This window comes from Triturus cristatus, chromosome 8 (genome assembly GCF_964204655.1).
Source record: "Triturus cristatus chromosome 8, aTriCri1.1, whole genome shotgun sequence".
NCBI lineage: Eukaryota > Metazoa > Chordata > Amphibia > Caudata > Salamandridae > Triturus > Triturus cristatus.
Window position 1 is genome coordinate 418,207,460 of NC_140591.1, and position 23,421 is coordinate 418,230,880.

The 23,421-nt window shown below is 41.5% G+C and overlaps 1 protein-coding gene across 2 annotated transcripts in view; it reads right to left on the minus strand.

Annotated features, from left to right (window-relative positions):
* Nucleotides 1-23,421, minus strand: part of ENOX1 (ecto-NOX disulfide-thiol exchanger 1) — a 2,037,207-nt gene that overhangs the window by 1,489,056 nt on the left and 524,730 nt on the right. For both annotated transcript variants that reach the window (XM_085621817.1, XM_085621818.1), the window contains exon 3: nucleotides 1,007-1,113. The gene's annotated coding sequence lies outside the window, so the exon portion shown is untranslated. The remainder of the gene's footprint in view (nucleotides 1-1,006; nucleotides 1,114-23,421) is intronic.

Consider the following 23,421-nt stretch of genomic DNA (forward strand, 5'->3'; position numbering starts at 1 on the left):
TTGGCATATAAAAAAAACGTAATACTTTCCTGTCCACTAGAGGGCAGTCGATCTGTAAAGATGTCAGGGCAGCCTCTAAGCCATTAATATATAACATGAATAAAAACGGGGCGAAACTGCACTCTTGATGAACCCCCCTTGTACAATTAAAATAGTCGGTAAGCCCCGCGTGAATATCTAACTGCAACTGTAGTATGGGCTTGAAGGATCTTTAATAGATTTACGATGTCGGGCTCAACCCCCAAAGAATCAAGTAGGGACCAAAATTTCTTACAATTCACCGAATCGAATGCAGCAGTGAGGTCCATAAAAACCAAAAAAGAGCACCAGGTTGGGCAAGAGTGTATTTAGAAACTAAAAGACAGAGGTTTAGGCACTGTGCCGTGGTTGATTTTCCTGATCGTAAACCATACTGCACCTCAGAAATAGTTTTATTAAAATCTGCCCAATCCGAGAGCTTAACTGTAGAGTCAATGAGAGAAATGAGGCGGTAACAATGGGGATCATCCTTATCCCCCTTCTTGAAAATCGGAATGATCGTGGTGGTTGACCATGAGGGTGGACTTTATTTAAAAGCAATCACAGACATGGTGGCCTGCTGACCCCAGCTGGGATGGCAGCGATTCCTAGTTCTGACCTACCTCTTTAATAATCATGAGGTAGGTCAATTTATGACCCCATTGGGAATCGCTAATTAATATTTCTAGGAGTTCTTACATTAGCAATTGCTATTTCGTAATTGCAATTCGATAAGAATCCCAATTTGGAAATCACCATTCCTAATTTTTGTACATACGGCCCAAAGTTCTACTGCCAAGGGAACAGACTTTTCGCATTGATGGTAAGAGCAAAGAGAGCTCTGCCATAACATCTGGGGAAGGTGATCAAAGTAGCAAAACATGTTTGCAAGTGAAAACAATCTAACTTTTTGCCTTCAGTGAAACTTTATGTCACCATGAACATAGTTGAATAGACGGATAGAACATTGGACAAGAATTAATGGTACCTTCAAAATCCGTGTTGTGAGATTAAACCAACCGGCAAAGGATTCTGGGATGCACTTTGTTCATGAGAGCAGATTTCATGTGAGTTTAGATGAGCAATCAGTGGCAACTGAAAAGAAAGCAGACAGATAGAATAAAATTAGTATGGGTGGTTCCGACTACAGGATCAAGATAAACTAACCTCAGCTGAGAATCTTCTCCTTTTCTCATCAAGTAGATTGCACAAGTTAAACGTGGTACTCCTATAGCTGGCAACTGTGGTGTTAATATGCCTAGAGGTGTGAACGGAATAGCAAATAAACAGCTGTGTCCACAGTGAGGGCACTCACCCTTGGCAGAGATTTTACTCAACAGTGTTTCAGATCACTAATTGCTTTCTTGTGCAGGGATGGCTAGCCATGTGAGTACTTTTTATGCCAAAGCGAGTAGGAAATAAAAGAGGTACGTGATTCTTGATGCCCTCACTCTCTCTTTCTGCCGCCTACAATGCTGCTGAATGCTCATTTGATTTTGCAATGCAAGAAGGAGGAGTAAAATCTGTTCGGTGAGATAGAACCACACTGCATACAGTACATCTAAGCAAAGTAAATTAGGCCAGAGAGAATCCTATACTGGTGAAAATGTTTCTTTACTATGGAGCTTTCTGGCAACGAAACTGAGTATATGTGAAAATAACAACTATTTTTAAGCATCAGTCTCAAGAAAACTGAATTGTGTCTTCCCGAGCCACACAAGATCCACCACATGTACCAGGGGATCCATATCAGTCAATCATTCCTCCTCTTTGCTGCACCACAGAAAAGGTAGAATAGGCTTTCGTTCTTTCATTCATGTTATGCTTAGTAACTATATTTTGGATCCAATTCAGAAAACAAACTTATACAACTCAGAATACATCATATATGTTTGCATACTGCAGATATTTACAACTGCTTCCCAGAACCACAAACAAGCAGGTGTATGTTTATGACATCTACGAGCCACTGAACCTATATATCAAACAATGTATTCAAGTACATTCCTTGTACACACCTTTCTTTTCTAACCATACATATGCTGTCTTTATATCCTAGATATTCAGCAAGGTTAGGAAAAGACTGAAATATTAGATTGATCTTTATTTTACCTTTTTTCTTTTCCTCAATATATTTTCAGTGCAAGGTCTTTTCTTCCTATGTTTTCCCTCATCCTGTCAAAAAAGGGTACTTTTGTGCATTTTCCTTCACCCTCTGCATGTTGGCATCTGATTCATTCATGTGGAGTTTTAGTGGGGCAGGTACATGTGGGGCTGTCTGGGTGTTCAGTTGCATAGAATTTCCCTTATCGCTCTTATGACACCCTCTATTAATACCCACACATACTCATATTGGTGTCACTACTGAATGCAGAGTATTTATACATTTTACAAAAGATCCACACTCATAGTTCACACTGGCATGGAAGCCTTTTTCCCAAAATTCCAGAGACAGCAGAAGTAGCATTATACACCCTTTGACCCCAATTGTATCATATAATTTACTGATTGTTACTCCATTTGTCACAAATGTGCCTCCTAATTGCTGCTGCAAGGCTAATGGAACGCCAAACAGTGGGAGGAAATGGAGGCATAGTTTAAACTGGCAACACTGATTAATAAGGAGTGGATGAGATATTTGTTCTTCTTATTCAAAATTACAGTTGATTCCTTCTGATCTAGGAATATGTGGCTATTATTTATAATAGGCCTGTGCAGAATTCCGATTACGCCAGAGTAATTGAAATAATTTTGATAATTCTGTGTTACTCTTTGAAGAGAAATTTCCAATAACTATGCGATTACTCCTACTGTTTCTTAGTGCAAAATACATACTTGCGTCCATTTTAGAATCATGGGTGCATTTTGTGCTATGAAAAAAGTGCTAAATACCTGTAGTAAATTGGAAGAAAATATTACCCCAAGAGCACATTCACTGAGTGCGAGAAGCTGCTTGTGCTTGTTATTCCTGTTCAGTTGTGTTTATCACTATTTCTTAGTGCAAAATGCGTCCGTGGACAGGAGCGGCCATTTTTGCACTAACAATTGGCTATACCGAGAACTACTCTTCTTGTGTGATTCAAGCATAATCTCATGAAATTCTTAGGTAATTCCACGTGATTATGCTACATATGCCTACTATGCCCACCCCTAGTTTGTAACTTCCTTTACTAATTCTACAATTGGTACCCCAAACTGTGTGAGATACCACAAAATATAATAATTTATTTGAATAATGTAGATTTAGATTATTGTCATATAACAGATGCTACTGGTTAGGGAAATGTCTCAGGCCCATCTGCTTGCCTAAAATTAAGTAGTGACAAATTAACTATGAATAAAATAGGCTGCAGTTGAGTAACAGGTTCCAGAAAAGAAAGGCAACAAAATGCCTCAGGATCAGATATGGATTTTTATAGAGTTTTCTATCAATGATTTAATTGCCACTACTGAGCAGTAGTCTATGATAGTCTGAGGTCATCTCTTCTGATTAAAAAAGAGATTAATTTGGTAAATATAAGAGGCAGGTAAAGAAGTGCTCCCAGTAACTGTGGTTAACATATTAGAATAAAATATGAAAAACAATCTTCCTAACTATTCTGCAAACATTTATTAAAACAGTATTATACTTCATGAAATTATAAGAGGAATTTACACTAAATATTGTATCAACAAGAAACTATTTTTAGAAATCAACCATCTCCGAAGACTAAAAAGCAACACCAGCACACTGCAAGGTAAAATAAGAGTAAATGTGAGAATCCCCTGAGTCAGATGATGATGGCATCCAACTCAAAAGTCGCTTTGACGAATTCATGATCTGCTGTGTAAGATTACCGTATGCTCAGATATATTTTACAGAATGGCAATAGTAGGAGAATCAGTGTGAAAGAACTAAGCAATCTTATGGTTAGAGTTATTCTAAGAAGACATACATTGTGGCACCTTAACTCTGGGAGCACGATTCATTCTGAAAAAATGTAAACCATGGTTTTCTTGATTGGTTTGCTTTATTTTGTGTAGCACATTCCGTTATATTATCAATTAGGAAGTCGCTGGAAAAGATTGCTAAAAACATTTTATGTTTTATCTTTGCATGCAACAAGAACAAATCGGAAGAAAAAGAGTGGCTCATATATTTGAATATTACATTATGAGGTCTTTGGTTTGGAAGACACACTTTCTTAAATTCACAGTTTTACAGAAGAGACATTGAATATTGTGGTACCACTTGATATTGCCCTGATTACTGTAGTGATACACCATGCCATTCTCAGCTTGGGAATCGGAATGCAGAAATCCCTGCAAAAAAAGATGCTAATCCTCCCTGCTATCAATGATCTTACACTCACTGAGAATGGAGCGAAAGAGTTTATCCATAAAGCTAGACGTTTTATTATTACAGATTCCTTGCAAAGGAATTCTGAACCTTTCTTAATGCAGTTTGTACCTTAGTAATGGTTCAAATTAACACAAAGAAAGGCTTCAGATGACAACTCTTATTTGTGCCAAGAGTGGGGTACTTCCATCCAGCAACAAAACTCAACACTCCATACTTCCTTTCACAGGAATTTGGAGGAGCATTTGCAATTTCTGAACATTTCATTATTGCTTCTTGGCACTTATATCTTTAGATAAAAATATGTCCTAAATTGGCATAAATAACTTAGATCAATCAGTCCTCTCGGGCAACATATGTTTTAGCAAGGGAATTCTTTGGTTAACCTAGTCACTACTAATAAAGCATGTCTCCATCACAGCGTTCCTCAAAGATGTTTGCATTCCTCCAAACATCAACAGACAACAATCTTGAAATTCTGACAACTACAGGCCTGTGTCCATCCATCCGTGTTTCGGGAAGACACCAGAAATAGATAGCAACTATACAACTCCTCCTGTCTAGAGATAAATTGCCGTCTGAGTGACGTCGTGTCAGGTTCTTGTGCATGAGATAGAAAGCATATTGCAGAGCATGTCAGATATTACACAGTATAATAAAAAGGCTTCTGGCCTCCCAGGTTGAAGTATATGCATACAGCCTAAGTTAACTGGACCTCTTAGCAACATTTTTCCCTATTGATCACAAAGTTCTGGTCAACAATGGCAAGATTATTTTAGATATTTGTATAGCCAGTACATTATTCACAACCTTCCTAGACAACCAGGCCAAACTATAAACCTTTCCCACCTGAAACCATCACCATCACAAGGAGGGTCCGTCAAATATCGATTCTCTCATCACATTGTTTAATACTCATATGGACCCATTGTGGAGAGGTGTGGCGCAGCGGCCAAGGCAGCTGACTTTGGAGCACAGGGCTCATGGTTCAATCCCTGGCTCCGGTGGCAGCTCAGCTCAGCACCATGTGACTCTGGGCAATAGCTCACTTAATTTCCACGATGGCCCCCTGTTAGATCTGGGGGTCTCTAGTTGGCAGGGTCGGTACCACTGTCCAAGTAGGGACCCTTGCTTCTAGTCAGGGAAAGGGGGATACACTGTTAAGATAACCCCTGCTCACCCTCTAGGTAGCTTGGCCTGAGCAGTCTAGGCTATCAAAGGCAATGTGTAAAGTATTTGTACCAACAATCACAGTAACACAGTGAAAACACCACAGATTTACTCCACACCAGTTTTAGAAAAACAAGGTATATCTTTACTAAAAACTTCACAAGACCAAATACTACAGAAAAACCAACATACAATTAAAACGGTTACTTTAAAGATAGTTTAAGAGTTTGAAGAAAGTACTCCAGGATGTAAAAGTCAGTGTCCTGCACAATGCGACTCTCAGTGCACAAAATGCGACACTCTCGTGCCCAACAGTACCTGTAGTTGCGATAAGGTTCCCAAAAGCTATAACAAAGAAAATGGCAAAGGCGATGCGATACTCCTGAGATCTTGGGGAGGCTTTGCAGCAGCCCTGCTTCACGCAGCAGAGGTGGATGCGCCGGCTCCGATCTGTAGGGGGAGGATGCGATGACTTTGGCTTTCGTTGCGTAGGTTTCTTAGGGGGAAGCTTCACGCACAGGTACGATGCGACGATCTTCGATGCGGCTCGATGCACGGCGCAGCGCTGACTTTTGGCGCCGCAACCCTCGATGCGTCACAGGACGGGACTCTGCGTCGACACACGCAGCGACTGGATACTTTCACGCACCGGCAGTGGTGCGGCCCGCAAACTGGTTCTGCGATGACCCTCGCAGCGTCGGGAATCTTCACGCACCGGGACGATGCTCGACGCACTCGGCGATGCGGGGACTCCGGGTGCTGCGATGACGCCGCGATGAAATTCTCCTCGCACTCTCATTCTTGCGACTCGCAATCGGATGATGCGTTGGGTACCAGTTACTCTTTTTCACGCTTCAGCTTCCCAGCTCCCAAACACAGCAAAACGACATCCTGAGGCCCCAAGACTGGGCATGATCTATATAGTGGACAACCCAATATACCCTTGAGGGCTTGGGCAAATAATATGTGCTGGTAGGGAATGCCTTCAAGGGATTTTTTAAAGGACTAAGTTATACAACTTGGCTGTAGGATAACCATATACCTATAGGTGAGATTTATCTCAAAGTATGCGTATCATGAATTTGTGTATTATGCATTAGTCATATATGTATAAACAAATCATTTCTATTAAATCAAGATCATTAAATGATCGAAAAGAAAAACAGGGAAAAGGTGTGTGAGAAACAAAATACGTTTATATCAACAAATGGTAATTAGGGTACCTAAAATTCAGACAGTTATACAAAATTCGGAAGGAAGTAATGCATTCAATGATCCCTTCACTACATAATGTATCAAACACTTTTTCAATGATACTTATACATTTATCTAGAAAACAGTGTGACAGTCGACGTTACGGTCTTTGTGCTCGAATTTATAAGACCATCTTCAGGACTGGTATTTAAAAGTTGACCCCTTTTCTTTAGAGAGCTTATGTTGGATCAATTGGTGTCGTAACTGCAATGCTTAAGAGTACGACAACCCGTATCTTATGCTTCAACTTGGGCGATTCGTCTATTGTTCAATTCAATCGCAGCATATTGATTTTGAAAGAACACTTTTTAAAGCTTGTAATGATTCGATTAAAATCGTAACAGCGGTGCTTTGGAGTGAAACAACCGGTGAATGGCCTCGGGGCGTTCGTAGCTTCCCTCAAAGACTACTGGCAATGGTACAGCGATCTGCTCTGCTGGAAGGCGGCAAAAGACACTTTTGCCGCCTTCCAGCAGAGCAGATCATTACAAGCTTAAAAAAGTGTTCTTTCAAAATCAATATGCTGCGATTGAATTGAACAATAGACGAATCGCCCAAGTTGAAGCATAAGATACGGGTTGTCGTACTCTTAAGCATTGCAGTTACGACACCAATTGATCCAACATAAGCTCTCTAAAGAAAAGGGGTCTACTTTTAAATACCAGTCCTGAAGATGGTCTTATAAATTCGAGCACAAAGACCGAAACGTCGACTGTCACACTGTTTTCTAGATAAATGTATAAGTATCATTGAAAAAGTGTTTGATACATTATGTAGTGAAGGGATCATTGAATGCATTACTTCCTTCCGAATTTTGTATAACTGTCTGAATTTTAGGTACCCTAATTACCATTTGTTGATATAAACGTATTTTGTTTCTCACACACCTTTTCCCTGTTTTTCTTTTCGATCATTTAATGATCTTAATTTAATAGAAATGATTTGTGTATACATATATGACTAATGCATAATACACAAATTCATGATACGCATACTTTGAGATAAATCTCACCTATAGGTATATGGTTATCCTACAGCCAAGTTGTATAACTTAGTCCTTTAAAAAATCCCTTGAAGGCATTCCCTACCAGCCAAGACTGGGCAAGCACTCCAAGGCAGGGCAGAACTCGCTCAGCAGAGTTCCAGGGGAGTTGGTGGTGAAGTCCTTTTGTTCCTGGAACTTCTTAACAGGGAGCTAGCTCTTCTCAGGCCCTTGGAGATCAGAATCAAAATAAGGGGACACAGCAAAGTCCTTCCCCTCTCCTTGGCAGCAAAGCAAAACAGCAAGCAGGCAGTCTTCTCCTCTTCAGTTCTTTTCAGCTTTCTCCTTGGCAGAGGTTCCTTCTTAGTTCCAAAGTGATCTAAAGTTTAGGTGTCTGGGGTCCTCTTCTTATACCCCTCCAAGTCTTTGTCTCTCTCTGTTTCAGTGGGGGGATTCCCCTGCTCAAACCGGTTCCTGGGTGTGCTCTGCCCTGGAGCACCTGGTTCCTTTCAGAGTGAGGGGCAGGGTCGTTAGACGCTCAGCAGGAGGTGGAGCCTTCTTTGTGCTGGCAGAGGCAGAGTCCTCAGCCTGGCCAGCAGGGGGTGGAGCCAGCATTGTGCTGGCAGAGGCAGCCCTACTCAAACCCAGGGGCTACTCCTCCCACCCATCTAAAGCAGATCTCCCTATTCACCCTGCTGCTGACTCATCCAGACTCCTGGAGCCACCTAGCCCATCACATGACACCAGTCAGCCAATCTGCACACAGGCACACAGGAAGGTTAAACAGGAGAATAGCTACTTTCTAAAAAGTGCTATTCTCACACAGTGAATTAAAAAAACATCTTGCTAAAAAGATGTATAATTAAATTCTGAACACAAAGATACCAAACTTGGATTTTCTATCTTGTCTTTAGGGGAAGATAGGCATGTAAACAGCCTCCCCCATTCTGTCCTATGGGCGAGATAGCCTCTCAGCAGTGAAAAACGAAAATGGCTGTAATTCCCTACCAGGGCATGTTACCCACCGCCGTACATGCCCTACCTTTCAGATACACTGCACCCAGCCCAGGGGGGTACCTAGGGCCACCATAGGGATGCCTGACATGTACAGAAAGGGAAGGATAAGGCCTGGTCATTGGTTGCACTGGCCAGGTCGACATGGCAGTCCTGGACTGCACATAGGCACTGCAAGCCGGCCTAAGACATCATTTTAGGGCTACTGTGGGTGGCACATTCAGTGCTGCAGCTCACTAGTAGCATTTGAATCACCAGCCCTGGCACACTCAGTGCACTTTACTAGGGGCTGACAGGTGAAACAATCATGGATAACCAATTAATATAACAATTTATACAGAGAGCATATGCACTTTAGCGCTGATCAGCAGTGGTAAAGTGCCCAGAGTCAACAACCACGGGTCAGAAAAAATAAAGGAGGAAGAAGCAAAAAGTTTGGGGATAACCCTGCAAAAAGGGCCGTTTCCAACACCCCTGTGCCTTGAAACCCGTAGGGGTGAGTAGTTTGCGCTTCACAAATGCCGGATTTACAATTTCTTCATTTTACCCTTTGCCTCTGACCTTGAAAGTACAGAACACGTTAACATGGCTCACACACAGATCAACCTCATACTGAATATAGAACCTGGTTCCCCTTATCTGGAATGCCACAGCCTAAAGTATGATCATACCAGGCTGTCAATGCTGAAAAGACACAAACATTGATCCTGGTCAAACCTCCACTCCTGAATCCCGGCCATGTTCATTGTCTACAAACCCTTGTGTTGCCAAGATCTACTAACAAAGCCCTTCCAGGCTCTGCAGCCTTTTGGACACCCAAGACTGTCATCAATGAACATATGGTCATCCACCCAGAAGTCCAAGACATTTAGTAGCAGATGACTCCAGTAAAGCATCCTAAAGAATACAATTCTCCTGCTCTATCAGTTAAAGATGACTTCCTAAATACCTGAGGCACACACACAATCCACCAAATATTTCCCATAAAGCATTCATACTGAAATTCACTTTGTGTGTATACTATTCACAACCAAACAAATTATTTAATATAATGAAAATCTGCATTTCAGCATTCACGGATTTTTCAATAAATTCTTAACTCAAAAGAGGCATATACGAACATGGTTTGTTTCACAATAAAACTATCTGGTGCATGATCGTGTAAATCTTAAGGACATCTGTTTTGTGTCTTTGGCTACTTGAAAGTTCCCCGAGGCAGCATTTTATAAACTCTAAAAAAAAAAGAACTGATAAATAATGAAGATTTTAATTCACGAGTTCCTTTAAAAGAGTTGTGCACGCGTTATAAAGATCCTTGAGAAACCATTTCAAGATCCTTGAGAAACCATTTCAGGTTCAGAAGCGAGAGGAATTGTGTTAACCCACCTCATATGAAACAGGCAGAAATGCTTGCACTTTATGCAAGATTTTTTAAATAGAGTCTGTTGACCTTGTCAGACTTACAAGTAAGAAGGTCAAATTACATCCCAAAGTCGCATATCAAGCAGTTTCATGTTGGAAGTTTACCTGTCGTCCCTTTGGTCTTTCCTCCTTCTAAATCTAGTGATAGCATTTCTCAAAATCGTAAGATTCATAGTGACTACAGTTTTTTGTATCAAAACAAGAGCTATGTTATTAGTTTGCTGGAGGTATGCAAGTTAGTTTTCCCAAAACCTTAGTTTTGTGAAACATTAATTGTCATTGTTATCCCAATTCAACAAAGTAAATGTTTTTCCTTAGTAATTGAGTTTCCTGACTATCTTCCTAAAAGAGCCAATCAAAATTTGAGGAATGTTTGCAACGAAACTCACAAGTTTGCTTATCCTTTGGCTACAGGAGAGTGTCATGCACCAAAAGATTTATTTTCATGATTAAAGGATTTCCTTTGTGAGAGATTGTTTCTTGTACACCTACCACTACCAAATTTCTTTATTGCCATTTGTATTGTTTTTTTAAGTTTCCAAACATTGTAAAGTTCAAAGAGAATGCAAAGTTTCTAAACAAAAGTAGTCTAAATGGCCTACGTTTATTTTAACCCAGGACATCAGAGCTATGTTTGGAGCTTTTCTCATAATCATAGCTGAAGTGGCCAAAGCAATTCTGCCAGGTTGGAGAAAACAGTATAAGCAGAAGGCCTGGTATTATAGGGGAATACATTGTTATGGAAGTAATTTCCCTGTGAAAATGTAAATTAGTCACTAGTGATGCATTTAATTATACAGAGCATTATTTATTTTGATTACTAGGCATGCATAGTAATCTTCATTCCGGGTACTGGTACCTGAAGTATGCTTAAACAAACACTTATGACACAAAATTCTACATATATAATACAAAATGAACAGAAAAGACAAAAAGGGGATGAATTATACTGTGCTGTACAGATTCTGATTGTTTGATTTGTGTAGCAACTAGAACATTTATTTAGTCTTCAAGTTGTTTATACATAATATGGCAGTAATTCCTAATTTTTTGCATGGTCCATTAGAGAGTTACTCTATAGCGAGAACACCCATGGAGGACCAATACGCCCTTTGTATCCTAATGCATGTCCATAGGGTTATCTTTTGCAACTTTACAAATTAAGAAATGCAGACTCCTTCAGATGGTGGTGTCTACGTGTTTCGGCCCTTTAAGATTCAGAGCCTCTTTAAGATTCAGAGCCTTCGGAGTGAAGATTACTATGCATGCATAATAATCAAAATAAATAATGTTTGGTATAATTAAATGCATCACCAGTGACTAATTTAAATGTTCACGGTCTACTGCTTATACTGTTTCTTTCCCAGGTATTGTGGGATCATTTGGGCAAACCTCTATATATGTATAAAGTTAGAGAAAGTATTCCTAACAAGTGTCAGCATTAGACGTTCATAAGAGGAATACAATCTTCACTACATTTACTTTTTGTTAGTTACAAGGGGATTGCTTTCAAATTTAAATTTAGCCTAAAACAAGGTGGATTTTTTTTTTGTTGAAGACGGTCACATTAATATAGCCAACGTATAGAAATCAGCATAGCAAGACAAATCCTAAAAGGTTTGCACCTCTTCAAAAACCTTTTGGCATCATTGCAAAGTGTACAACATTTCTTTGTTGACACACTTTGGGCCCGATTCACAGAACTAACTTAAGACAAAATCCTAAACTTACTACCATTTTGGTATTCACAGAAGGCACTTACTCATTTTGGTATTCACAGAAGGCACTTACTCATTTCGGTATTCACAGAAGTTAGGAGTCCTAACTTTAGGACTCCTAAATGCCTTCTGTGAATACCGAAAGTCTTAAAATTAGGATTTTTTCTCAGTTTAGTAGTAGTATAGTTAGGACTCCTAACTTTAGGACTCCTAAATGCCTTCTGTTTAGTAGTCCTAAATCTAAATTTAGGACTACTAAATTGAGAAAAATCCTAATTTTAAGACTTTCGGTATTCACAGAAGGCATTTAGGAGTCCTAAAGTTAGGAGTCCTAACTATACTACTACTAAACTGAGAAAAATCCTAATTTTAAGACTTTCGGTATTCACAGAAGGCATTTAGGAGTCCTAAAGTTAGGAGTCCTAAATTTAGGACTACTAAATTGAGAAAAATCCTAATTTTAAGACTTTCGGTATTCACAGAAGGCATTTAGGAGTCCTAAAGTTAGGAGTCCTAACTATACTACTACTAAACTGAGAAAAATCCTAATTTTAAGACTTTCGGTATTCACAGAAGGCATTTAGGAGTCCTAAAGTTAGGACTCCTAACTTCTGTGAATACCGAAATGAGTAAGTGCCTTCTGTGAATACCAAAATGAGTAAGTGCCTTCTGTGAATACCAAAATGGTAGTAAGTTTAGGATTTTGTCTTAAGTTAGTTCTGTGAATCGGGCCCTGAGGGTTTGCCCAAATGTTATGCAGATTGAGACATTTTTTTTTTATGCAATTGCGATGAGGTTTAGACTATTGGAATTGTTTGTGAGTTTCTTGATTATACAGCTATATTCTTTGTTAGTCAGAGATCAAATCGAGAAGATGTTTATATCAATGTGATGAATACAGACACAGCCTACAGCATCCAACGAGCTAGACACATTTATACAAAGAATTGTGCCTCTAAAGAGGTCTACAGTCATAAGGGCTCTACAGTCGTGAGTGATACCATGTATCCTGATTCTCAGGTGCCCCTCCTCTCCTTCACCTCACCCTGAAATTTCACCATCTTACTAGCAGCAGTGATAGCCTGCTTCAGATATTGTAACAGCCTTTATACTTCTCTCCCTAAAACATCTTTACCAAGCTTCAAAAAGTTCAGAACCACGCTGCCGATGTCTGATTGGACTGAATTGCTATAAGCACATCTGGATCACACTACAGTCACTTCACCAGGTCCCTGTGAATGCATGAGATGGCATCAGATCCCCATGCTTTGTCAAACAATTGCATAACTGATAGCTGTTCCTCCCCGATCTCCGATCCACAAGCCCAAGATCGGCCACCCCAATTTACTGTCCACTCAACTGTACTGATACAAGAATTTTGTTAGCAGGACTCTGCACATGTACAGATCATCCAGATAGAACTCTTGTGCAAAACAACAAAGACTCGAACATCACTTCAGCAAATTCACACCTTTCAAGCAATCATATGCTTACCCCCTATGTTGCTGCCTCTGGCACCTGATCCGACCTGGTTAGCTGCCTACAACCAGCCCCACCCTGCTACTGGGTCAACCATTGACTTTCCCTTACTAAGGCTCTGTCCTCCACTTATAATTATCATGAGATCACTGTTTAGTATTACTTTTGCCTGTGCCCAAACCCATAGTGCTCGGAGCCTACCTGGCAACTTGTCAGAACTTCATAAAAACCGTAAATAAATAAATAGAAATTAAGTGAACATTTTCAAGCAGTGACTCAAGTACAAGAGACAGGAGCTACCATCGAGTGATCCCACAGTACGAAATATAAGTCCATTATTTATCTCAGTATATACAATATCACTCAACGTCACAGATGAAAACTTAATGAAGAAACAAGCCACAAATCGTGGGTGAGGGTCTGTCCTATTTAAACCGTCCATTTCTCCTACAATGGAGAACCTTCGTTCAAGTACTAGTCAGGGGCGAACTTTCAGCTGCTTCAAGTGACAGAGGGTTGTGCCTCATTGGTATAGTCATAATCTGTAATGAGGCTGCAAGACGGCGGGCCTCTCTAACACTGACTCCTACTCTCCACATTGTAGTAAGGTTCATGTGTTACAGCAATATTGTTAACATGCGAGCCGCTTTGTAACATGTGCTAGTCATCTTCCTCTTGTTTGTAGGTCATTAATGCTTCAAGTGTAAATATTTGTCTTGTAAGGAGAGAAAGGTCATTGCATTGGTCACCACCACACATGTATCAAAAGTATATACATCACGTGACATCCTAGGATCTTCAGGCCTGCATATGACGTACTGGCACTCACAGATCAGTTAAGAATTGAGTGGCTGTCATGACAGTGTAGACACATGTGGTGGGGGCATAACAAGCCCTTATCAGAATATAGCTACAGTTAGTCACCAGGAGCTCTTGAGGTTGCATTGCATTATGTTGACTACATCCCTAGTCTACAGTCAATGCACCCACAATCGGGCCATCTGCTCATGTACCTTGTGGTACGGTGATGCAGCTACACGTGGCTTTCGTCTGCATTTCCTGCTGCTTTGCTTTGAAATTACAAGCAGATGGGACTTGCCGCTGGATGATGATTTAGATGAGCGGTGCTACGACTTCCCCACTTGCGTGTTAGAAATGACTTACATTCTTATAGAATGTTTGACAAATGAATGTTAACCATATAAAATACATACGCCATTTCTGCCTCCATCTCAAATATGTGTGCCCTGCCCCTGTGGATCCTGCTCTGAATCTTGGTAGCATGTATGCTGGCCCTTCTCACAGAACGGAAACTGCATTGAGCTCAGTTTCCTGCTCCAAGCCTTCCTCTCACACTGTCAATTTCATTACCGCTGTTGTAACAAGACTTAAGTACCTCTACCCATTTTCTGAATAGGCTCTTTATTTACCACCAGCTCTATTATAATCTTTACTATGTGTAGTAAGGCGGCTGCCTTTGCGGATTGGGGTCTTTGCTGTGGATATAAAGTTCACTTACATGAGAAACAAGCATTTGCAATGCAATAGGTCTCGCATTTGCAAGAGTTAGAGCTATTGGTATTGTAAATGACAATGTCATTTATATAAATGTTTTGTTTTAGCGTGGAGTGGATATATGTTGCTTGGAGTGGAATTATGTGATATGAATTAGAATTGTTAGTTGTGGAATTTTGTGGGGTGGATTTGTGTGGTAAATAGTGTATTTTTGTAGTGGAATTATGTGACATGGTGAACAGATAGGGGTGAGAGCTGCGAGGAATATATAGAGAGAATATAGGGAGTGTGAGGGAGGGATGATAGGGATAGTGGAATTGTGAGGTAATAGGGGGTAGTGTCAGTGTGATGAGAGGGTCAGTGGCACGTGTTACACAAATATGTATATGTGTTCTCCAGATGACTTTTGTGCATGGTGTGCAGTTAGTCTATGCAGAGCAGACTTGAAACCGTAATTAGAAAGAAAAATACTTTGAAACAGCACCCAGTCATATAAGCAGGATGGACTTTTTATACGTATAAATTTGGTGTCACGATAATATAAATGAACAGATAATTTGAGACTTTATGCAAGAAAGAAATGGCAAGCGTATTAAAAAAATTAAAGGTACCTCAACCACGACAGGTCAGGATGAATCGGTACAGAGTAGGTTGTGCAGTTGGGTGAGAGGGAGGGCAGGGGTGAATGAACTTGTGCATGGAGGGAAGAACAAGATGAAAAATGTAGGACTTATATTCGGACAAATGTGTCTTATTGGTGTATCTATCAGAGAGCATCTCTTCCAATTGTGCAAGCAAACGCACGCAGCCATCGGCCACCGGGCTCAGCTATAATCCCATAATCCAAATGCAAAAAACTTACTATGCTATATTAAAGTTAAAGGTCAGTATGAAGGCCAGCATTAGCCATCCTTTAAAGGTAGCCAACTTACTTACGAAAGGCACATGATATGCAGTAAATGCGCCAAAGCAGTTACGATATGGAGACAGAAAACACCGTCTCAACCAAATGGCGAGTAATGTAACCCACGTAGTTCCTAAAAAACAGGAAAGCAAAAAACGAAATAAAGTGACATTTGCAGGAATCTAACAAACACCTACCACATTTGAATTTACACATGCGCTTTTTACTTGAGAACCCAAATTAGTGGTCACAAACCGTGAGAGCATCCTGCAAGTCCACCCTTCCAAACAGCATCTAAAACAAGCATTGGCATAGCCAATAGGTCTCGCCTTTGGGACCTTATAAGTGTTTAGCCATGCAACAGTTAATGTTACTGCACCAAGGATATTGTGCTGGATAACTAAACACTTAAACGGTCCAAAAGGCGAGACCTATTGGCTATGCCACTGCTTGTTAGCATTTGAGTGTGATTATAGAGGTATGGGCGAAACCGTTTAGGGCCGTTCAGTCCAGAATTTGATGGCCTGTGGTGTTAAAAGCACTGCTAGATAACAAGGGTATAAGAAGTCGGGAATGGGCACAAGTGAAGGGTATGACATGAAATTCCAAATGTCAAAATCATAAAATGTGTGATTTAAGATATGGATGTCGTTTAAGAACAAATGTGTTATTTTCTTTAAAGTTAAAAACAACCAATAACTGCATTGTAAATAGAGACACGAGTTTTCCATTTTTACTATAAATGCTTCCCTCTCTTTATTTTAAAAATCACAAAGAAGTAGAGGTTAAGGGTCTGATTTGCAAAGGGACTTACGTGTAGTAAAGGTACAAGTGTGGAGTCTCTGCACTCTGGGCAGCCTCTCTGTCCAGCGCACTGCAGTGAGTGCAGTGCAGAGATTCTGCCATGAGTGAAGAGACACGTAACTTTATTGCATATTAGTCCCTTTGTGATTTGAGCCCTAAGGGTCTCACCATATGTTCAATCATGTCTGCTAGATCAAACGTTATGCATATAATCAGAAGCCCTAGTATTAAAACATGCCATCTTGTAATGTGCCATACATTGTCATTACCTTTTCTGTTTGCGAAAGGCACCAGTTATCGAAAGTAGTAAAATAAACTTTTACTAAACTCACCTTGGTGAAACTGCAACGATTGCTGCTGCTTATTGAGGAGCATAAGGGCTGGTACCCTGCTAATGCCCCGTGTGCTCATTGAGAAAAGTGTGGGGTGACCAGCAATATCAAAGGAGAGGCAGAACGATCTAAGAGTATGAGCATAGACAAGAACAGAGGAGAGGATAGGATAGTGGAATAAAGGGTCCCGAACACAGGAGAGGGTTGAGTAGTCGGTTACAGGACAGGCAGTCAGTGCGAAGGGAAACGCAGGGGAAACTGTTGGATGAAAGAGGCAAAGATTTGATGAAGGGAGGACGAAATGGTTACAGGGGGGCGCACAGGGTGGATTAGCTACTTTCATAAGAGGAAACGTTTGTTAGGAGGATGTTGTGTTAAATCGTAATAATGTAACTGCGCAGGGTTGAGGCGAGTGAGGACTTGAGCACTGTGGACTAATTATAGTGTTAATCTTGGAGCAGATGTAGCAGGGTGAAGTCATGAGCAGGTAAGGATGAACAATAGAATACTGATAATTGAAGATGATGGAGAGAGTAAAGAGCTGAAGGTTTGCAGAGAGCGCTTGTGGATGGTGAGGTAATGAGGTCCTGGAAATAGATAGATTTGACACCTCCTAGATCATTATGCAGTGTATGAAGGGCTTGCTTATTAACCAAGAAGTTAGCAGTGAATATGTGCTTTCGCCATTTAGGTACTGCTGCCCTCATTTACTGTTATGCGCTCTTATTTCAAGTGTAATTCATGGCTGAGGCCTATCTTTGGTACAAGGTGGATAATGAAGCAGTTGTATGAGCTGTAGTGCAAGACTGAAGTGAGGTCTTTATGAAGATCACGTGGAAAGCAGTGAGAGCAGTGGGGTCCTATTTTCTACAGCAGATGGGTACATGAGAGAGCGATCTACAAGGAGGCGAACTGATTTGCATGTGAAATGTGTGATGTCAGATGGAGCGATGATGGGTTTAGATTTGGATAAAGTGTTTGAAATTAGCATAAAATTGAGTGGCTTACCTTGCTTGTGGGTGGGATTAAGGAAGGTGTCATTTGAGGAGTGAGCAGACCGAAGTGGAGACACTGCCGAAAGCATCAGTAAAATATTTTGGCAAGTTATGGTCACACCAGTGAAAGCAGAATCGTTTGGTGAAGGCAATAAATAGGTGTGTAGCATAATTTCCGCCAGCTGTAACTGAAAGCCATTACTATATAGTTACAGAGACGAATACGTTTCCAGATGTTTGGAATGAAAGAGGCTTATGGTGCGAGTCCTAATGAGAAAACATCTTGTCATCCATAATAAAACACTGTCCAAGGAGAGTAAGATCACATAGGTATGCTTTACTAAGGTAATACCTAAAACAAAACAAATGATAGATTGGTTTTGAAATAACAGTAAAATCATGAGTCTGAGTCTTAGGATCTGGAAGGCCAGTGCAATCAGGAGTGAAATACGGACAGTATTGGAGCATGCTAGTATAAACTATGTTCAGGATCCTTTGAGACACCTTTAAAAATACATTTTAATACAAGTAAAAGGGATAGCTCCTTTCCGCTCCTAAAGCGTCTTTTTTATAACGCAGAACAAAATGTTGTATGGTGCTCTGTAAAACACGGTAGCGCCACCTGGTGTATTTCATGCAATACGGCCCCAGAAATGTTCTGCCAAATGCAATGGATCTCCGTCACATAAACAAAGGCAATAAAAATCAAACATCAAAGCGGCGAAAGTGAAAGTAATCGAGCAGAGCATCAAAGGGCTGGGTGAGAAGGGAGGGGGGAATGCAAGGGTCAAAGCGGCTAAAGTGAAAGAAAGCTATAGAGTAGGGAGGGGGGAGTGCACTCAAGGTTTAGGCCAGCCAAAAGACTGGGTAGCACTTTGAAAATCCCACATACAAAATGTCTCTTCGAGCCTTTGGCTCAGCGAGACCTAAACACAGGCCTATTTAAGGAACCAGTTAAGGGATTTGGTCGAGCTAATCAACCAATCGCAGCAAGTATGGTGTGGAGTTATGGGAATTGTAGTGCCTCCATACTTTATAAACATGACTGAAATCCTGGGACTAATCAACCAATCGCAGCAACCATGGAAAGGAATTCTAGGGTATGTAATTCCTCAATACTTCGTATACGTAATTCAGACCAAAAAAACAAATACATTGTGCGAAATACATGCACCTCCTCTGAAGTGGTAAACAATTTGCTTACGTACCCTTAAGAAAAGCCCTAAAACCAAATTAAAATATATAAAGCACGATTATTGTAGGCATCGTAAACTGCTTTTCAAGGCTAACGGGGAAAACTCGTAGCCCACGCAACGAGGTAGGAGCGCGTAACATACAGAAATCATTCGGAAGCATGTTATGCTCATATAGACAGAAGAAATCAAGTTACGGGCAAGCATACCCGACCGTGTCAGCTTAATAAAAAATGCAAAGAGGGCTTAGCCGCAGCCAGGGACACTAACCAGTTCTTCGGAAAGCAGCAAGAACCTGCGAGCGCTGGTACCAGGAAGAACAAGCAAAAGAGAAAGCAGCTCCACATGCGGCCCGGGGAGAAGACCTGCGAGAGCTGCCCGCGCATGCGCGGTACATGTAACTTTTGCGTGTTCTGCAGCTCGTGCCCAGTGGCGGCGTGTGCAGACTTCAACACTGCCGGACTTTTAATTAGTGCTGCGCGGCTCGTGCGGCCCAGGGAGGGGGCCGCCAAACAGTACAGGAAGTCCGGCGGGAGCCCACCCCGCCTTCGTGAATGGTGCATGGTGTGGACAAAGCAGGATTTCAGGTGGGGCTCCTGTGAGCAAAACGGAGCCCCGCGTGTTGCTGCAGTGACCGGCAGGAAAAGCAGAGGAGCAGCGCAAAGTCCCAACAAGAGCCGGTAAGTGCTTAGAGCGCGCGTGCGCATTTAAAAAAAAATGAAATAGCATGAGGCTGCCTAGGACGTGCGTGTTAACGAAAGTGAAACTGCATGCTGGCTTGCGAGGGAAGGGGGACAGGAGATGTGCACGCCGCGTGGCTGTAGGGGCGTACACCAACTCAAATCCGCCGAGACCATGCGCGTGCCCATCTCCTGTCTCACTTCCGAGGCAAGTCAGCAACAATAGATCTCGCTGGCGACAGCGCTTCGCGCTGCGTTCGCCAGGCGAGACCTAAAAATACAATGAAACAAGACATTGTTGGGCTCAATCAGGCCGCACAGTTCCTCTTTAAATAAATAAAAGACATGCTCACTTTTGACACTTATTATTTATTTATTTTGTGCATTACGTTTAGGTTTTTGGGCACCTTCAATATGTCAAGTAATTGCTATTATTATGCCTTAATTAGCAAAACATCATCTCTTGCGATCCTCTTCCTAGTTACATTGTATATTAACGCGCTGCACATTAAAGTTTACTTAATCTAAACGTGTATCTTTCCATGGCGAGACACCACAGACAGAAGGGATTTATGATCCGTGTTCAGCACTCTCCTCCAGGGGCAATGCACATGCCGACAGGCTTGGTGTTCTGTCATAAAGGATTAAAGTTGATATCTGTATGGGATTCAGAGCACTGAGTCTAATGGCTGTCTTTTGTTTTAATTTGGAGCTAAGCGTTTATGCTCAGTAAGTTTGTGTTAATTGTACAAAAATAGAACAAGACAGTGTTTTCAACCTAATAACTGTGATGAACACACTGACGTCGATAATATTCCAGAAACAAAGTGACAGATTTTCTGTCATTTTCTTTTGTCAAACAATTCAGATATGCTATTCATCAAATAGTCAACAGCACCAACTGAATACAAAATAGCACTAGCAAAATAATAGAAGTTAATAGAAGGAATCGTATTTACACTGACACATTTTGTTCTGTCATTTATACTCATGCCCAGTAATATCTTTTATAGGTCTTGCCTGCGCAGCGCTTGTGCTGTGCTTGCAAAATCTCTTGTAAACAGAAATAAAGAGATCTTAAACAGGCTTTGAACCCGCCCATTACTTTACTTTACTTACTATTGGCTGGCTGCCACATCACTCTTGTTTCCTTGCTTCCTAATGGTCGGCACCTCCTCCTTGCCTCCGGCTTCCTACTAGGCTTTGAGTCTTCGTCCAAGCCATGGAGTTTAGACCGAGTACTTCTTCCTGTGGCCAGTGTCCTTCCACTGCCCAGAAGGTCTAGCAGGTACTCTTTTGCATTATTTGTGTTAACCCACCACCCCGCCATTGTTTTTAATTACCCCCAGCCCGCTGCTTTTAACCAACCACCTCCTCCTCCTGCTCTCTATTGTTTTACCGGCCCCTCTATTTCAGCATCCTCCTGCACCTCCCTGTTGTCCGACACCCTCCACCAGTACCAGGAGTGCACTCATTTTGCATTTATTATTTGATTTCCACCTACCTCACCCCCTCATGTCCTTTTTATCTCCATTTAGGTCCTTGTATATTTTTTACAGTTTTATATAGCGCAAACCTGATCGCTCCTCTCGCTCTCTCTCTCTCTTTATGCTTTTATCTCACTCCGCTGCCTGTCTCTGCCTCTCTCACTAACCACTGCCTGGCTTGCGTCTCTCTGTGACAGCCACTCTCCCTCTCTTGAACTGTCTCTCTCCTCTACCCTTCCTGTGTGCTCTCTCTCCTCTACCCCTCCCTTGTGCTCTCTCTCCCCCCCGCACACTTTCTCCCCTCTACAGCCCTCCTCTGCATCGTGCTCCATGACGCAGTCTCTTCCTTTATCTTTAATTTTTGGCCGAGGCGCCGCCAGCCAGAACCAAACGGATAATAAAATTGTTTATGTAATTACAAGCCCTGCGGCAGTCACAATCTATCTATTCATCTATCCTATATGCATGCAGATCCATCAGATAGCCTAAATAAATAGCTAATAGGTCTCGCCTTTAGGACCTTATAAGTGTTTAGCCATGCAACAGTTGATGTTGTTGCAGTAAGGATATTGCGCTGCATAACTAAATACTTATAAGGTCCCAAAGGCGAGACCTATTGGCTATGCCCCCTTTTTATTATATAGTGTAAAAGTTTATAGTTGGGAGTGGGGCGCATTTTAGCTGTGACTCCTCCTTTTATACTGATATAGTGTCTGACCTGAATCAAACTTTTAGGTGGGTGTGATGACCGTATTCCGTCTCCTGCCACCACCCACAGGTTTCCATGGCGCTCTCTCTAGTGACAGACCCCAGGGTGATGGGTGGAGTCCGTGGAAGACTCGTGTCAGGGACAGGCTCAGAGGAAATGCTTGAAACGAGAGCTCAGTCATGGAAACAACGTTTGCAGCTGGGGAACCTCAGCGTAGCCCGTCCCAGTCTCCAGGGAGCAGGCCCAGGACGTCAGGCCGTCGTGTTAAGAGTGGGGAGGGGCACTGAGGCAGACTGGTCATTAAGGTCCCTCTGGTTAGGGGTGAATAAAGGACATTTAAATAGTTCACACCACAAATTGTAGGTCCTTGTTGACAATGCGGATTATTACCTAACTCAGCTCTGAGCGTTGTTTTTCATCGACCTTCAAAGGATTAAGCCCTGTGTCAGTCCCGCAGCACTGCAAACTCTTAGCTGCAAAGTCTGCACATTTCCTAGCCGGGGGCTCTTTAGATGTTTATAAGCGCCATAGTTGGCACTATACCCTATTTAAAGGTACTCAATTTACCAACCTCGGAAGGATGGAGTGCTGAGTTCACCTTGCTCGCATCCAAACTTCAGCATGCATATCACTTCGGATGGCTGCCACGAGTGTTAACTTATTGAGAAGATCTGGCAATTTGTTTACCCTTGAAAATGCAAATATCTACATACTGATTAATCCGGCTGTATTAATCCTAGACCGAAGAGGTATCTAGGAATTATGTACTCGGTTTTTGTCTCCGAGTTAGTTATGTTAAACTTTGATCCTCTACTACGCAAGGTCAAATCTTTATTTAATAGATGGGAATCGCTGCCATTCTCCATCCTAGGGAGAGTGGCACTTATAAAAATGTCTATTCTGCCGCTATTTAACTTTCTATTTTCTGCCATTCCTTGCTTTTTGCCCAGTAGTTTCTTTTCAAAAGTACAATCACTCTTCACAGGGTTCATATGGGCAAAAAAAGTCCCAGGATCGCAATGCGGATCCTTTACGCCGATACAGATCTGGGAGGTTTAGCGGTACCCAATATTAAAGATTACTATAGCGCATATTTTGCTCAATATTTAGAGCGGTTTAAATCCGGAATGCAGACCCCAACCGTGTTTATTAATTTCTTTATTAATAGAATTTGTCATGAGGTTCAGATTCCTTCTCCGTTACATATCCCTAAATTACCGAAACTCACTCGTTATAAGACGATGCTCTGGCTTTTTAAGCGTCAGGCTGTCTTTCTTAAAAGATACTCTCTCCCGCAATTTAATCTTAGAACTCCCTTAAGGAATGCTCTTCATTATTTAGGAATAAAAATTGGAGCTGATACTGTATCACAATGGGCACTTTTGGGATTTCACTCTTTGTCAGAC